General features: G+C 42.1%; 1 long non-coding RNA gene and 1 other non-coding gene across 2 annotated transcripts; both read left to right on the top strand.

Annotated features, from left to right (window-relative positions):
• Positions 1-3486: 3486 nt before the first annotated feature.
• Positions 3487-3620, top strand: LOC112584108. The gene has a single exon (XR_003108455.1). It is a non-coding gene; the product is annotated as a small nucleolar RNA SNORA70 (small nucleolar RNA).
• A 4688-nt stretch (positions 3621-8308) lies between these two features.
• LOC123332940 lies at positions 8309-11732 on the top strand. The gene is made up of 2 exons (XR_006550122.2): positions 8309-9068; positions 9833-11732. It is a non-coding gene; the product is annotated as an uncharacterized LOC123332940 (long non-coding RNA).
• The last annotated feature ends 3797 nt before the right edge of the window (positions 11733-15529 follow it).

Genomic DNA, 15529 nt, shown 5'->3' with positions numbered 1-15529 from the left:
AACGGAGGTGAGAGAGGTTAAGTGACTTGCCTCAGGTCACACCCACTGGTGGTGGCAGAGCTAGAACACCATACAAATAACTGCCTTCAAGATTTCTTAATTTGACATCATTTTAACCTCAACTAGGTTTTAGATTATGTTATCCCACCAAGGGAAACAACAAAGGGAGGTGGGGGTGGGGTGGCATTTACTGAGCTCTTCCTAAGCATCAAGTCATCCCCTAGGCCTTTTATATCCAACATTTATTCATTCAAACAACAACCTTGTGACGCTGGCGTTGTTGCTTCCCTTTTTTCAAATAAAACAGAAGCTTCAGGAGGGCGGGGAAACCTACCTGAATTCATCCAGAAAGCATGTGATGCAACTGGGGCTCCAGACCCCATCTGTGTGAATGTGACGCCCAGGCTCCTCTAACCAAGAATTTAATAGTAGGTTCACCCCTAGATAGCATATTCAAAAGCAGAGACATTACTTTGCCAACAAAGGTCTGTCTCGTCAAGGCTATGGTTTTTCCAGTAGTCATGTATGGATGTGAGAGTTGGACTGTGAAGAAGGCTGAGCACCAAAGAATTGATGCTTTTGAACTGTGGTGTTGGAGAAGACTCTTGAGAGTCCCTTGGACTGCAAGGAGATCCAACCAGTCCATTCTGAAGGAGATCAGTCCTGGGTGTTCTTTGGAAGGAATGATGCTGAAGCTGAAACTCCTCATTGGCCACCTCATGCGAAGAGTTGACTCATTGGAAAAGACTCTGATGCTGGGAGGGATTGAGGGCAGGAGGAGAAGGGGATGACAGAGGATGAGACGGCTGGATAGCATCAATGACTCGATGCACATGAGTTTGAGTGAACTCTGGGAGTTGGTGATGGACAGGAAGGCCTGGCGTGCTGCGATTCATGGGGTCCCAAAGAGTCAGACATGAATGAGTGACTGAACTGAACTGAACACCCCTTGTAGATGTGGGTTTTATTCTGTACCCACTTTAACAAAAGGATGAAGGAGAGAAATGGGACTTAAATCAACACAAGCAATCTTGTGACATCATCCCCTCACAAGATCCTGGCCACCATGCCTGAAACTGAATTTGTAAGGAGTTTCCCTGAGTCCCTGGGTCAAATGGCCTCTGATGTTCTGACAACATTCCTCTCCTTGATTCTATGCCCTGACTCTTCTTACTTGGACCCTGCAATGAGATACCTCACAATTATTCACAGGTTACCTACCAGAGAAAACATCCTCTAGACCTTGGCTTGAAATTACTAGGTGAGTCAAGTCATATTTTTGGTACAATGAATGTGTTATTTCCCAAGTATTGGGGGTTTAACACAGCAACAGAAGCCTCTCACCAGAGACCTTTCCCCCTTAACTTTGAAATATGTGTGTACAGCAGAGAAATATTTCTGGTTTTGATGCCCTTACACAAATTGTCAACACACTGTATCTTTTTCTCACAGCTCTTTGATGTACTTGAAGGGGTTTTCTTCCTTGAACAAGAAGCCACAACTCCAAATGTGTTTAAGACAGAAGCCCCTAAACATTTGAAGTTCAGTTCAGAATTCCTAAGCAGAAACTTGGCAAGAAGTCCTAACTTAAACTGGGAAAAACGAGAAAAAAAAAAACAAAAAACCCAATACCCATCCACGAAGTATCAAATGTATACTTCTCAATAGAAAACAGACTTTTCACATCCATGTCATGCTGGTCTATCATTTATTTCCTGCATTTTCCCCACAAGACTTCTGGCTCATTTTAAAAGCATAGTAACAACCATTTGGATGTATTGCTTTCATCTCAAATTCAACAAGCCCAAGTCTTAACTTCTAATCTTTAATCCACTTGGTGTCCCTTGCTTTCTTCTTCATTTCTGCCAACAACCCCCATCATCTAGACTTAAAATCTAGACATTGATTCCCTCAAGGACCGGAAGCAATTCTTAATTATCTTTGTATGTTCACTACTCAGGCAGTGCTGGTGCATAGAAGATGCTCAATAAATACTCGTTCAATAGATTTTCCCTTCTCCTTCTCCCTCTACTTCACCCATGCATCTTATCTCTTCAAAGCCCTTGACTTGACACTTGTATTTTCCAACATGAGTACCTAACAGCCAAATAGGTCAAATATGACCTATTTGACTAGGGTGCAGCCTGTTTAAGATTTTTATGGAAACCCCCACCCTGAAACCAACACATAAAATTGGTCAGAAATAGAAATTAAGAGGCCAGTGGTTTCAAATAATTACAGTTCTGAGTGCAGATGAGGGTCATTCTAAAAGAAGTAGACCTGTTATAATTGCGGGAGGAGGGTTCAGGATGGGGAACACATGTATACCTGTGGCGGATTCATTTTGATATTTGGCAAAACTAATACAGTTATGTAAAGTTTAAAAATAAAATAAAATTAAAAAAAATAAAAAATAAAAGAAGTAGACCTGTTATAATTGCGATTGAATCTAAGAACAATTTTAATCTTACATATTAAATTACTCTACAAGATCAAGATAAAGTTTAATGGATCATTTCCAAGGATTTCTTACTGAAGAATAAGAACGCACCATATCATTAACCCAAAATTCTTAAGAGTGGAATCTACAAAGCCCATTTAAGTACATAACGTGCCTTGCACATGGAAACTACTTATGAAAGTTTCCGTGTATCCTTGAATCTCACTCGAGTTATGGGCCCAATCTGAACACCAGCCACTAGCCTTCTTTTGAACTAAAATGTATTATTGATAACGAGTAGGCTTCATTCAACTCTGTTTCTGATTATGAGGTTCTCTATATAAACCACATACCTTTACTTTTTTTTCCTTCAGTTATTTATCCCTTGACATTCTTTTCATGTATACCGTGAATCCTATGACTACTTCTGTAGTTCATATTTTCCTGCTCCATCAGATCAGAGGTTCTTAAGCTGAGGTCTGTGATGCAGAAGAGAGACTGGGGAAGTAGAGGTGCAGGCTCAGAAGCAAGAAGGCAGCATTGATTACATGATGGTTTGAGTCTAGAGAAATCTAAGACATGCTGATGAGAATACACAGATGCTGGAGGTAAGACACTGCAGGGTTTACTGTGCACCAGGCATAGCTGTAGACACTGTGGGAAAAGCCCTCCCAACCTTCCATTCTGATAGGGCCAACTAATGGCTACCAAATAAATCAATACATACTGGGTCAGGTGATCATGAATGCTGTGGAGACAAAAGAGAGAAAGAATGGGGAGTTTTATAAATTGCCATTTTTTTAAAAGGTGGTCAGAGAAGTTCTGACTTTCCCCGAGCAAAGATCAGATGGAAGTGAGAGCAGGGATGTGCTATTATCTGGGGAAGATCTTGGACGGAGGGGAAGCATCTGAAGCAAATGCCCTAAGGCAGGAAGAGGCTTGGACCAGCTCCATCAGCAGAAAGCAAGTGGACTGGTGTGGTTGGAGCAGAAGGTGGGGAAGATCATGTGTAGCCTTGTGCTGGTGTCAGGGCTCAGACTTTCACTCTGAATGACTGTCCATTTAAAAACACCATCTCTCATGGGGGCCCAGTGTGCAACAGCTGCAAACAGCAGCCTTCTCAGTAGTGTACGCAGCGTATTGCCCATACAGGTTGCCCTAAGGGACCTTGAAGATAGATAGATAATGTCCAGTGGACATTCATGACAGGCATGCTGTCTCCAATCCAGGCTCCAGACAGGTATGTGCGGCAATTTTGGAAAGCCCCAGGACACAGTGGCCAGGATTCACATTGGACAAGTCATTAGGCCCATCCATACCAAGCCGTAGAACAAGGAGCACGTGACTGAGGCCCTCCACAGGGCCAAGGTCAAGTTCCCTGGCCACTAGAAGAGCCACATCTCCAAGAAGTGGGGATTCATTAAGTTTAAAGTGGATGAATTTGAAAACATGACTAGCAAAGCAGCTCATCTTGGATGGGCTGTGGGATCAAATACATCCCTAATCATGGCCCTCTGGACAAATGCTGGGCCCTGCACTCACAAGCACCTTGGCGCTGTCCCCACCTTACTCATGCCCACCAGTAAATCCTACTTTCCTGTCCAAAAAAAAAAAAAAAAAAAAATCTTTCCCTGATCGCATTCCACCAGAATAAACTGATTGTTCACCATGTTCCAAGCATTCTGATAAGCTCTGGGAACATACACATTAATAAGATCCAGACCCTCTATAATAAGGAAACATGTATTTAGACAAATAAGTCTAACACAAGGTAGAAAGCAAGTTAAATGTTGTTAAGAGAGATGGCTGACCTGCAAGAGAGCTGAGATCCCTCTTAGCTTCAGGGAGGAGGCAGTCAGGTTTGGTTCACAGAAGTAGTTCCCATACGTTCCCATACAATGGGCCATGAAGGATGGATTGAATTTGAATACAGGGGTCACTTAGGTACAGAACTTCCTAAGAAAACAAGTCAAGGGATGGAGGTGAAAAAATGCCTGATATTTTCAGACAACTATGAGAATTGACTAAGATGGGAAAGGTGAGTAATTGGAAATGGGTTTGGACAAGAAGTTTGAAAGTAGATGTTTGAGGTACATAGATGCAAGACAGAGAATTAGTGAACCCTAAGCTCTGGGGTATAATATGCCTTCTACATCCTTTCCAGATATGCTTGCTTACGTCTCTATAGGAAAGATTTCATAGGAGAAAAGTACATGCAGTGAACGTATAGGAATTAAACTGAACTCTCCTTTTGCAATTTGGTGAAAATTTTTAAGTTATATTCTGTATTAGAGATGATTTATTATAAGCCAGTCCCTTACCCCCCAGTACTGCACTGATGAGGAGTGTGAGTCCTAAAGGTTTAATAAGCAATGACAGGTCACACTATTAATAACTGATGAATCAGGAATCAGACTAACGTCCTGTTGTTTTCCTGCTACATTTTCTCTGCTCAGCTCTACCAGGTCTTTCCATTAGCAAGGTGTGGGTAACACACCCTTAGTGCTTCAAATCCAGATCCTGAGATGTCTTGTTGCAACACGCATATGATATTAACGACTCATCTGCTATTCCTCCCCCATCTGGGTGCAATCTACCTCCTCAAAACTCCTTCACACTGTCAGTGGTGACTGAGCTGTACAGCTGTAGGCAAGGCCTTCCAAATACTCCAGTGTGGCATCTTCCACCCCTGTTAACTTCTCTGAGAACAGAAAAAAATTGAATTCCCTTTCCCAAGAGACATTTGCCACCATCACGCCATGAAGAAGTTTTGCTTCCACTTATTTGCTGGATATTCCTTACGAGAAGATCTTGACTTGTTCTTTTTCAATAACTGAGCTTAACAACCAGATGAACATGCTTTTGGATTTTTCAAATTTATTTCTAATGAAAAGCAGAGTTGACAGAAAGCAAGAGAGAATGAGCCAACTTAGCCACAAAAGTAAATTTTAGCCCTTCGCTTGTACCTTAGAGCAGTGGTGCCCAACCTCTTTGGCACCAGGGACTAGTTTCATGGAAGACAATTTTTCCACAGAGTGGGATGGGAGGGTGGGGTCAGGGAGAGAGTAGATTCAGGATAATTCAATTACATTACATTTATTGTGCACTTTATTTCTATTACTACTACATCAGCTTCACCTCAGATTATCAGGCATTAGATTCTGGAGATTTGGGACCCCGGCCTTAAAGAAGGACTAGAGAATTTGGGAAAAGGCCTTCTAAAGATGTTTCATCTGAATTCTGAAAATAAAAAACTAGCCTCAAGACTCAACCTAATTCCTGTTTCAGGAAACCTTCTGTGAACAAAGCCATTCCCCAAATCTGTGCTCCCGTGAAATGCCACACATACCTTTATTTTATTTTATTTTTAAATTTAATTTTATTTTTAAACTTTACATAACTGTATTAGTTTTGCCAAATATCAAAATGAATCCGCCACAGGTATACATGTGTTCCCCATCCTGAACCCTCCTCCCTCCTCCCTCCCCATTCCATCCCTCTGGGTCGTCCCAGTGCACCAGCCCCAAGCATCCAGTATCTGTGAACAAAGCCATTCCCCAAATCTGTGCTCCCGTGAAATGCCACACATACCTTTAAGATGACGGCCCAGGACGCACTGCGCTGTGGCAATCGCTCTCCACGTCTCTTCTTTCCCACCAGGTTCACAGCACCTATCAGGGTGCAGAAGAAAGAAGGAAGGCATCAAAGATGGGAGGAAGGAAGGAAATGTTTGATGCACATGTTTTCCAAACTAACTCAAGACACATGATCTGGCAAAGAATGTCTTGGCTGCTAATTGTCTAAGAGTAATTTGAAGAGAAATAGCTTGGGTTGTTAATACTAGGATTCCATGCACACTGCTGGTTTGTGATGACACCAGAAAAGAATGTTCTAATTTGAGACTGAAAAATCTATGATGCTCATTTACTCTGCACACATGACATCTCAAACCTGGACAGCCGAAAATCAACATTTCACGGATCTGTGGCTATTTTTATGAAAGCTTATATAGGCCCATTTTGGTCTAGATACATTTGTGTTTTATGTACTTGATATATAGATAATTAAATATAGGCCTTACAGTGAAATAAAACATGACGCAATGTAATGTGTGGCAAAAACCATGGTAGGTGGATACCATGGTACCTGAGGCTCTAACTGTTGGTGGATGACAACACTCTAGTACCTATCCTTCAACCCCTTCATTTCTCTAGTGCTTGTCAAGTAAGATGTTGTGCTGTGTCTGTCTTTCTGCATTGCCGTTTTCTTTCCCATATTAACTGCTTGTGATTCCTCAGCTACACAGAGCAACATGGCACAGGCTTCACTGTTAACAGTTTTTATTTTAGAAAAAAAATTTTAAGATAGGATATGACCCATCACCAGGAACCCTGTGGCAGGACCACAAAGCTCATTTATCATTTTCAACTCTTTTTCTGTTGACACCATCTCTCACCCCAAATACTTATTGAGTCCGGCTTAAGTAACCGTAGATTAAATAGAGATAGTAATATCCCCCTAGAGTGGCTGAAATATCTTAAATCTCTTCTGCACCATTACTCTACTGGAAAACTGCTTTGGGCATGTTGATTTTGGCTGGCATCCTTTGTAAGGAATTCAGCAACTGGTCATGTCTAGCGGTGTCTGTACACCTGTGTTTTTGATCTCCAATACACAGGACATTGGAATTAGATTTGTATGTTTGAGTATCATTAATCAGTGATGAGTCTCACCTTGCCAAATGACTTTAAGAAGACTGGTATGAAAAAATTAATATCAGATGTTTGCATTAGGATATTAATTCTCACTAGCATTTTACTAAGACATTGAAAGATTTCTGCAAAAGGAGATATAAACAAAGAATGTCCCAGGGCAGAAGTACACACAATGAAGGCAACATGGACCACTCAAGGGAACAACAGAATTTAAGTGATTCAGAATCTCAAGCCATGGATATTTTTTTAGCGCCCGTTGTATACTGGAACATGTACATATATAAAGTCATAGTCATATGTATAAATGTAGGGTATAATTATGAGTTCTTTTTGGTTGTTGTTGTTTAGTCGCCCAGCTGTGTCTGACTCTTCATGACCCCATGGACTGCAGCACGCCAGGCCTCCGTGTCCCTCATCATCTCCTGGAGTCTGCACAACTTCATATCCATGGCATTGATGATGCCATCCAGCCATTTCATTCTCTGAAAACCTCTCTCTTTCTGCCTTCAATCTTTCCTAATCTTTCCTTTGGGAGACTCAAAGGAATGCTTGAGCACCTCTGTGAAGAGACTGACTGGGGCTGAGCCACAGCTTGCAGAAAACTTTTGGGTGAGGCCAGAAGAATCAGGAACCTTTCACATTGATTTTGTTTACCACAGTCATTTGTCTTTTTTGCAAAGTTTTAACTTTCACATGAAGCCACACTTATTATATTGAAGTATGAAATTATCCATACTTATGTTAAATGTCATCCCTAGGGTCTGTTTGAGTGTTCTAATATCTAATTTTTGATCTAAGACAAGTTATTTATGATTCCTTCCAGCTCCATATCACCTGCCACTTTAACAAATAAGTCTTCACCTATCTCAGTGAAAAGATGTTGGCCCCGGGCCAGATCAAGGACCTGCGGGTTCACCTTTTCTCCAGGGATCTCCCTTCTGACAGACACCGCAGCACTCTGCCAATTACACAGCCATCAAAATGAAAGCCATCAAGCTGTTTCCATCTTCACTTTAAGGTTTTACAAAGCACCCAGTTCAAATATCCTACCCGAGACTATAGGATTTTATAAATGGCTAAAATTTGATCCACAAAATGAAATGAAGATGTGAGGGCATAATCTGTTCTTAGGGATTATGGCTAATTCCCAGGGATTGCAGCAACTTTTATAATTGATCGATTTTTTTTTCACTTAATCTATTTAAAAATCAGAACCATTGCCAAGTTTTCTAAAGCTTTTTGAAATGGATACTGGCTTGGTCACCCAGTACCTCCCAGGTCCCCACACACTACAAACACGGCCGAAAGCATCTCAACCATCTCCTCTGTGGCTCTGCCCAGCTCAGCATCAGGCAGGCCGGCAATTTCACCTGGGCAGAGGGCTCCATTTCCTTTACTGAAAGGTAATACTCCTTGGGAATCACTTTATCTTGATTGGGCTTCCAGATCCTTCCCTTAATGTTTGTTCTTCTCTTTCCTGCCTTTTTTGAGTACTGATCTGAGGAGAAGTTAAGAGAGGCATTTAATAATTTATTCAGTTGACAACTGACACCTTGCTTAAAAAAAAAAAAATACATGACACCAAATATTATGTACCTAAAGAACAAAGGTGCTTCAACTCACCGAGCCTAAAACAGCTGATATGAGTAAGAAGATGGAAAGGGTGAACATGTTTCTAGAGAGGCTGCTTTTATTTGCAAGAAATCCCCTCTACAGCTGGTGAGCCTGTCAATACAACAAGAAGGGTGGAGGCCATCTCTCTCAAGATGATTTGAGGAATAATGGTGAGCAACCAGGTAGTTGATGCAGTGTGAGAAGGCCTGTCGTCCACGCCTCTACCTCCTCTGAGGGATCTGCCCTGTTCATCTGTCAGTTCAGCAGAAGCTCTGTCTGTGACGACCAGAAGCCTGGCGGTAAGTCAATATGTTCCCCTTGAGACAAGGAAAATTCCGCAGGTCAGACCTGCAAGGCAAGTAGACTACAAAAAGTGCCGAGTGCATACAAATGCTGTAGTAAATTAAGATAATGATATTGGCTGTTTATTGTAGATAAAACCTAAATCTGTAATAGAAGCATCTAGGAGATTTCCAGCGCCCAGTGTATCAACATCAGAAAGAGCAGTTATGATTGTTGTCAAGGAAAAAAAAAATAAAATGAAATCCAGGGCCTGACTAACATTTAGAGATATAACGCTTTCATATCCTTCAGTCTTCTTTCCTTTGTGATTTCCACAGGATTTTCATTTCCAGAGATATTATACTACTTGCTTTCAAAGGAATTCAATATTTTCATTCAGAAAAGTAATTTCACAGGAAAGTAACACAGAGTGATGTCCTGGGTATTCATTTTCCGAGCCAATCTTACAAAGTCAATTTGTGCTGCACGGTGCTGGGGCGACATGAAAAGGTGCAGATGCTGTGTCTCTGGGTTTCTAGGGTCCTCTTCTTCCCTCCCAGTCCCGTCCTGCAGGACACCCCATAAGCATTTGAAAAGAACTGTCTGGCGGTGAAACAAAACAGGCCACCTGACTCCCTTAATAACCTCATCCAGCATCACCCAAAGCCATTGATCCCGAGCCCAGGACTCGATTACGGCTTCATCCCCTCTGCCCTGTAGGAAAAGTCATATCTCCATAACCATCACAATCATCCTGTTTCTTTTCTTCATGTTGTTACAGAAATTAGAGGAGAAGGCAGCCAGCCTAAAGGTGAAAGACGAGGAGATGAGTGACTTCCTCGGGTACTTCTGTGCAGATAAAAGCTAATTCTGATAAAACCAAGACTGAAATCCTTCCAGCCCACAGAAAGTCAAGGTCAGACAACATGAACCAATCAAGTTGAAAGCTGCCTGATTTTTTTTTTTTTTTTCCCAGAAGTGAGTCAGAGACTGACAGAGGGACAGAGGTGGATGGAGGAAGGATGAGGGGGAAGAGGGAAGAAGGAAGGAGAAAAGCCTCCCATCGAGATGAACAGATGGACTGACAGGGTGAACGAGAGGTGGAGATGGACAGGGGAAAAAGGAGCTCCTTTCCCTGTTCCTTACGTATTTCAGGATCAAAAGGCATAGGAAAAAAAAAAAATCTTCAAGTTTTTCATCAGGCCCTGGGGGTGACGGGACCAAGGTCCAGCTGTCAATGGGTGTTTTTCCTGGGGTTTTGCAAGTCGGCCACGTGCCCTAACCTTGAGGATGCTGTTTATTCCTGGGGGAGAGATAAGCCAGCAGCCCCGGCCCCACCCCCATCGGAGCAGAGTGGGCATTACCAGCGAACAAAGAAAGAGCGCTGTACAGCAACAAGCATTTGGTTTTGATTAGAGCATATTCAGAGACTGTGCAAGTTCTATTAAAATAAGCACAAAACCATCTTAAAGGGCTTTTTCTTTTCTTTCTCTTCCCCCCCCTCGGTTTATATTGTTAATCTTTCTTCCTGGACGGCTCCTCACAAATGCCTTTTGTTTTCTTGTGTGATTCTACGTGCCAGGACTCTAAGAAGGCAGGACGGAGGTCCTATTCTGGCATGCTTTCAAGTCTCTTCCATAGGAGATGAAGGCTCGTTGCTGTGCCTTCAAGGGTATAAATTTAGAGGCCGCCAAACCGTCCGGAGGTAATTCAAATGCTGGTAAATGGTGGAATCCACCCTGGCCCCCTGCTCCTATGAATACCCTGGCACTTACCCCACTCAGAGGAAACGAAACCAATTTGGGAAAGCGAAGACAGAATAAACATGCAATTAAAATGGTCATTCCTCCTGGTTTCTTCCTTTAGTTCTTTTTTTAACACTGCATCCCATTCTATAATCTGATGATGAAATGGGCCTAGCTAATTATAACAACGTACAAAAGATCGCTGTCTTTTTCCCCACAGTGACTAGGCTAGCTTTGAATTTTTTTTTTTTTTTTTTTTTTGTAGTGGGGGGCGCAGGAGGTGGTGAGGAAGGGGAAGAGAGGTGGACGAACTTCAAGGGAAGCCGTCATTTTGGAAGAGCCGCTGTTTTTTTATATTGTTTCAAGCCCTTTGCCAAGGTGAACATTTCAGAAATGGCACTTCCCTTTCAATTTATCTATCTTCCTCCTTTATCCATAGATAGACAAATAAAAATGAATCTTTCCAGAGGCAGCACGCATGCCACTTCTATATATTCTTCAGATAGCTTATTTTTATTCAGCTTAAAGCATAACCTATCATTTTTATTCAAGATTCCATCCAGCCTCTCTCTCTCTCTCTCTCCAAGCAAGCCTTCAAGAAGCCCTGCTGCCCTGCTTTGTTCCAGAGACTCTGCTAAAGGCCAAAAGACGGAGATAGCACACCCATCTGGTCTGTTTCACATCTGAAGAGAAGGGCTTGAGAGAGCCCCCTCCAGTGGAAGGAACAGGGTGGTCGGGAATAAGCATCGCAGTCTTCTCTTTGTTTGTTTGTGATTAGCTTCTCGCGCTCATCTCAGGAAGACTCTTAATACCCATGGGGAAATAACACCATGGAACGAAGCTCACCCAGCAAACAGGAGGATTCGTTGCCAGGGCTTTGAAATACTTACACGTAAAGATTCCATTTCGGTGTCAAAAAAAACATAAGCATCTCACTTCTCTCCTCATGCTGGTCTCCCGTTGTTCCCTTTAGCCCTCCCCTCTGCCTAATTCTCAACCGTGTGTGAATTTTATATGTATCAACCTTAAAGCATCTGCTAGAAAATAACAGCCAACCTGTATGTGAAATAGGAATAGATTCCATGTCAGAGCAAAATTAAGATCTTGATGCCTCCGCGTTTCCATGATATTACTCTCATGCTTGGTGAATAAATACCACAGGAATACCAAACAGCGGTGGAGCAAAAATGAATACTGAAATTTATAAAATGGCCAGTGTCCAAAACTGTAATATTCATGGGGAAGTGTTTTGACATCTGAGATAACCTCCATTTTCCTTCAGAGCTGAGCATGCTTGATTTGGTAGGACAGATTTGAACAAATAACATTATTACAACGCATTTCAAATTGTTCACCTCTTTTTTAACCCCTTCAATTTTTACAATCCCCCTAGTTTTAAATAAGAAAGGGCTGAAAGCACAAAGTTTTAAGTCAAATGACTTGGGGCTGGAATCCTTGTTCTGTCACTCTATAAGTGTCTAGCTTTGGGTACCTGAATGAATCTTTCCATGCTTCAGCTGGCATCTATAAAGTGGGGAAACCAACAGACCCATTCTCACAGGGTAGTGGTGAAGATTAAATAACAATATATATTATAGATGACATAAAAAGTCATGATAATTATCACAGCTAACATTTATTGCGTATTTTAAAATCAGTATCAATCACTGTTTTAAGAGTCTTACACATAATAGCTTGTTAACTATGAGACAGAGTTGTTGGAAAGATTAAACAACTTAATTCATGTAAACGAAGTAATACATGTATGCCTAGCACACAGTTAATGCACTATAAGCGGCGATGACAGCGATACTCATGTAACCCTCAGTCAGTTCAGTCGCTCAGTTGTGTCCGACTCTGCAACCCCACGGACTGCAGCATGCAAGGCTTCCCTGTCCATCACCAACTCCCAGAGCTTGCTCAAACTCATGTCCATCAGGTCAGTGATGCCATCCAACCACCTCATCCTCTGTCGTCCCCTTCCCCTCCTGCCTTCAATCTTTCCCAGCAACAGGGTCTTTTCCAATAAGTCAGTTCTTTGCATCAGGTAGCCAAAATATTGGAGTTTCAGCTTCAGCATCAGTCCTTCCCATGAAGATTCAGGACTGACTTCCTTTAGGATTGACTGGTTTGATCTCAGAGCCTTCTAAAAAAGGAATTATTATTAGGCATATTATACAAGAGGACTTCCCCGGTGGCTCAGACAGTAAAGCATCTGTCTACAATGCGGGAGACCTGGGTTCAATCCCTGGGTTGGGAAGATCCCCTGGAGAAGGAAATGGCAATCCACTCCAGTAGTATTGCCTGGAAAATCCCATGGACAGAGGAGCCTGGTAGGCTACAGTCCATGGGGTCACAAAGAGTCGGACATAACTGAGGACTTCACTTATATTATACAAATAAGCAAACTGAGACCCAGAGTAAATATTTTAGAGTTGGACACAACTGGACGACTGAACAACAAAAACCCAGAATTACAGGTTAGGAAATAATGAAATGATTCAAGCAGACAGTATAGCCCCAAAGCCTATCATTTTAACCACTGTACTACATGTTAAAGCTCTTTATAAAATATAAAATATGACATATATTAATGTCATTGATATATGTGTGTATGTGTGTACACAGACACAGTTGATTTCTCATATTACAAAAGGAAATATTCTGGTTAAGTTTCTACCACCCAGGCAGGCCAACCCCCCAAGAGTGGAAGTTGTGACTGGTGCCTGGCCTGATTAAAATTCTGAAATCATCATATTTTCTTCTCAGTCTCCTTTCTGCCCCTATTTTCTTTTCTGGCTGACAGGGGTTGTTCAGCTGGGCTTTGTGCGGGTTACAAAGCAGCAACAATTACATGAGGGGGTCCAGGAGCAGGTTCACCACACACAAAACACAGTTGTCATAAACACTGTGCATCTTAACGCAGTGCTTCCTTCTTTACGTCAGATTAATTAAAGAGCAGATGTTCTGTCACACCCTGCGTTAGGTATGCTTATCTTTGAGATTCCAACTCCTCCATTTGCTGGGTTTTAATTTGCATCATTATGCATTTCGAGCCTGGGGCATGAGTAGTCAAGTGGTAAACATTAGCTAGACTGCACTGTATTTCCAAATGCACCTTCACTATTAGGCTGACTAATAGAATTCAATTCTATTTTCAGCCGAATCCTCTCAATTTTCATTTGCTTTTGACACATTACATGGCAGGAGGAGAGAGTGAGGGAAAATGAGGGAGCAAGAGGAACCCACAGCCTTGTTTGTGCACAGGCCTCAAGTCAGAAGACAGCCCCCTTCCGGTGGGTTTTGGCCACCACGGCCTTCTTGTTACACACAGCTGGGACAGCCTTGAAATTTCCCCACCCATCCTCATCTCAGCGGTTGACACTCCAACTATGGCAAGATGTCCCTGCTGTTGTTAAGAACTGGAGACGCTAAACTCAATTTTGATTTTCTAAATGCAATTCCTAAAAACTGATGTCAAAAAAGTTTTCAGGCCACCATCAAAGTCCGATATGAATTAATCTGTCATTATAACACAGTCCCACTTGCCAGGCATTTCAGGCCAGGGTTTGGGAAAGGCAGCAGATATCTGGGTTGACAATTTCATTTAAAGGACAGAAAGCTTTCTGCTTTCTTTTCATTGGTATCTTGATTTAATGAACACACAAACAGACCATGGCCATATGCTCCAAATACCAGCTTGCTGTTCTTCAAGAAGCAGCTTGGGAAAATGCCAAGGCAAGAAGCTTGGAAGAAACTTGAAAAGGCTTCAAGACATATCTTTGTAGCCTGAGATAGCAAATGCACCAGCGATTAATTACACTGGGGTGGGACGTGAATAGGAATGCCAATAAGGCGTTCGTAGCACTGCAATAGTGGGCACGTTGGCCTGATAATAGAATCCTTCCTGTTTTGATTTCCCGAGTTTCCTTTCTGTTGGTAACACATTCACATGCAGGTCAGAGATGTAAGATGGCAATGTCATGCTACTTCTCATTACAGAATCATTAGGTAGGTTGTCACCACAATCAACAAGGGGGTGGCCCTAGGAAGTGGAATTCCAGAATTTGTGCCAGAAAATTCTTGTCTGCAGAGAAATCTGTGATGGTCTCTTCCTGAAGAAACCTTCCACTACGTCCCCCAGAGATGCTGAAAAACACTGAAAGGGGTGGTTTGACTCTTCTGGCAACACAATCCACAGACTCTCCCAGAAATGACTTTGAGAATGGATCCCCCTCCTTCAGAAGCCAGGGAAGAAGGTTGCTGAGGGTGTAGAGTAAGAAAGGTCATCTTCTTTCCAGTGGAAGAAAAGCAACTTTTTAATCCAGAGCAAAAAGTGTCACTGAGCCTAACAAGATCAAGTCTGGAGGTCTGTGTCATCTACTTTAAGTACAATAACCTGGCCATGTGTATGTTGAATGGCTTCCCATCACTTACAAGACATAGTCTAGAATTCTTTATCTTTCATACAAGCTCCTTTATGACCTAATCTTGTCTTACAGATTTATTCTCGGCTCCTGTTTGCCCCTCCTACACCCCATACTTATCACACTACTTGTAACAGGCATAGGTTGGGTGCTGGTCCTTTTAATCCCTAGGCTTTTGCACACTTGTTACCTCTACCTGAAATTCTCTTCTCTACATTGTCTTTCTAGGAAACATTTTGCCTACATTCCCATCTCTTGGGATATTGTCCCAAATTTCTCAAATACTTCTATATCTCTCCTTGAATT

Source organism: Bubalus bubalis, chromosome 3 (genome assembly GCF_019923935.1).
Source record: "Bubalus bubalis isolate 160015118507 breed Murrah chromosome 3, NDDB_SH_1, whole genome shotgun sequence".
NCBI lineage: Eukaryota > Metazoa > Chordata > Mammalia > Artiodactyla > Bovidae > Bubalus > Bubalus bubalis.
Note: the sequence above shows the minus strand (reverse complement) of the source record. Positions and strands in the feature narration are given on the sequence as shown.